This window comes from Lygodium microphyllum, chromosome 4, assembly GCF_053477565.2.
Source record: "Lygodium microphyllum isolate KBCC chromosome 4, Lygodium_microphyllum_v1.1.10, whole genome shotgun sequence".
Lineage (NCBI taxonomy): Eukaryota > Viridiplantae > Streptophyta > Polypodiopsida > Schizaeales > Lygodiaceae > Lygodium > Lygodium microphyllum.
Window position 1 is genome coordinate 131,899,553 of NC_141138.1, and position 3,051 is coordinate 131,902,603.

The following is a 3,051-nucleotide window of genomic DNA, read 5'->3' on the forward strand; positions in this document are numbered from 1 at the left end:
CCTGTAGACCATGCGACGGTTCCTGATGTGGAGGACGTCTAGATTCCTGTGGACCATGCGATGGGTGGAGAACGTCTAGAGTCATTGGTCTTCTCTTGGGATGAAGCGGTCGCTAATTGAGCCACAAGAGCTGTGAGCTGCTCCAAGGTCTATTGAGTCTTCGAGTTTGAGATAGCCATGTGCTCGATCACTTCATCTAACTTGGACATCATTTGGCAGTGGTTGGTGACCATATCATTGTGTTGTTCCATATGACGGAGCTCATGTTGCAGAGGGTGTGATTGAGAAGGGCATACGGGTCTGTTTCAGGCATTTCCTCTTATATGTCACCATGGTAATCTTGCATTGAGCTTAGTTCCTCATTCATGGAGGTCTGGGAGTCTCTAATCTCCCTATGGAGTTCCTCTTGGGCCTTGCTTTTGCCTTTCTAGCCAGCCATCTGGATGCAGTCCACAGGACCTACTGTCAGTAAAAGGGGAGTAACTATTTGTAGGAAACTCCAATTGATGAGGTTTTGGGCTGAAGTCAGAGGGGGCAACGACCTCTTAGAGATGAGCTATAACCTTTATGACAGAAAATGATCAGAATTTTCTGTAATGGGTTTACAATGCCTGTCCTCGAGCGGTCTGCATCTTGTCCATAGTGACCCTAGTACACAAAAATGGGCATAACTTTCACACTATAGCTCTGATTGGGGAGGCTTTTGATTCAAACCGGAGGGGATGAAGCCCTCTTCAAGGTAAGCTATAGGGTTCACCCCCACATTCAAAATAGAAATTTCTGCAATGGGATCTTTGTGACTATCCTGCAGGACTGTGACAAAAAACACTGCCTGCCCTTAGAACCAAGGTCTTACATGGATAGAGCATAGTTCAAGGGGCCTGATCAGCCACATCAATAGCATTTTGAGCATACTGAGCATAATCCCGAGCATCATTGCATACCCATCAGCTCTGCCATTAATGCATAAGTGCATTCACTACCATACATCTCCTTTGACTGCATGTACTTCAAGTGTCATACATGGGTGCCATTAGCATTGTGGGGTATCCGAGAAGGATCATTGGGGTAGGGGAGTGGAGCTCATGGAAGTACCTGCACTTGCATACAAGTATTGGGCTTTGGATCACCGAGAGGTGGGCAAAGTTCCCCGGGCCAGGTTGTACATCCCTTCAGGGTCTTAAGTGATAAGGGAGGGTCACCTCTCTTTTGTCTTACCACCTCGCCTAGCATCAGCCATTTCCCTTTGCCGAAGTACACATGGTAGACATTTTTAATAAGTAATCAGTATGAGATGCATTGGAAAGAAGACATTCGGCCTTTTCATGAGATGCAAGGAATGATAAAGGTTGGGGTAGGGGTTACCTTGGTAGTCCAATGACTCACTGGCTGCTACTTACCCAATTTACAATGGCTAGTATTCATCCAAGATCACAAGACAAGATAGGGGCTTAATGTCAGCCATTACAATGAATTTCAAGAAGAGGTATGATGCTTACACACGAAGAGGATTGAACTATTAAACTTATGCAATCTTGAATCTCTCCAACAATGGATTAAGCTCAACAAGTGGCTAAATTGAGAGATTAAGATCAGAATGGCATACCTCTTTAATGCTTGGGAAGACCATTGAAGCATGAATCATCATGATGCCGCTTGCTCCATTGATTAAGTCCAGTTGTTGGTTGGGCCTCTGTGGAAGAATACTTTAGCATTCAAATGCTCCTGCTGATGAAGAAGGCTCCCATGCTTGTCCCCAAGCTTGAGCTTCAATAATGGAAAGCTTCAAGCGAATCTTTCATAGCTGCCCACAAAGCTCCCATGCATGCTGAATTCAATATCTTCATCCGGGCAAAAGAAATCGTTCATGGACTGAAGGGCTTGTGGGGTATGAGCTCTCAGGGTCAGAGATGGTTTAGCTTGAAGAATCCATGGCTACCCCAATCTGTTCCAAACAGTCCAAATGCTATCCACCTTAGGAGCAAGAGTATCAAGGAGGAGGAGGTTAATGTGCTGATTCAGGGCCTGGAATAGCAAAGGGCAGCAAGGAATGAAGACTGGGGCAGAGGGGGGAGGCAGGAGGAGCAGGGAACAGTAGCACAAAATGCACTGCAAATTGCGGACTGTTCCCTGGGGTCTCTCCTAGCCTGTGACCCTTCTCAAGGGTATGGCCTGTGGTTAGGGGCAAGTGGGGAAGGCTCCTGAGGCTTCAGTTTTGCCCTCCCATGGCTGCTCCGAGGAAAAAGAGGAGTTCTCTCTATTGTATGGCTATGGTAGCTTGCCTGGGAGGAGAGAGAAAGGGGGTTGGAGCAAAAAGTAACTGAGGTTTTGCCCTCTTCCAACACCTCCCTAAACTTGGCATGGAACCCTTAAAATTTGCATGAAAAGAAGTGATGACCTGCTATTTTAACCATTTTACCTCGAGATATGTCTGAGTCTCCAACCATAGCTCCTGCTTGCTCCAAAAAGCTGAAGTTAACTTTAGTCCTTCTTGCTGTACCTGTACCTATAAGCTGAGTAACTAGAGTTTTTGGGATTTGAAAAGGGAGAAAGGGGAAAGATGAAAAGGACCAAAGACTGAATCTCTGATACCACTTGTAATGAAAGAAGCTGAGAGGAGAGAGAAGAAGAGCTGAGGAGAGGAAAAGAGAGCAAGAAAAAGAAGGAAGAAGATTAGAAGAAGAGAGAGGAAGAGAGAAGGGAGGAGAGAAGGAAGAAGGAAGCCATGGAAGCTGGAGATGAAGGTGAAGAGTATGATCTTGATAATAACTGGTTGCCCTAATCTAGGGCTCTTACACCTTAAATACCCCAGTCAGTGTGATGGGGTGTCTAAACCCTAGTCGGTGTGTATCCCGCTTGTTATAGTTTTGCAAAGCCTAGAAAGCATTGAGGTTTATGTCATCTTTGAGTTTGATGCAATGGAAAAATCCAATAATAAAAAAGGATGCACAATGGAAAAATCCAAGAATAAAAAAAGATGCAAAGTTTGCTTTGAGCATGGATATATGTCGAAATATTTTCCTTATGTTTATGAGCCTTGTGAAGAAGAAA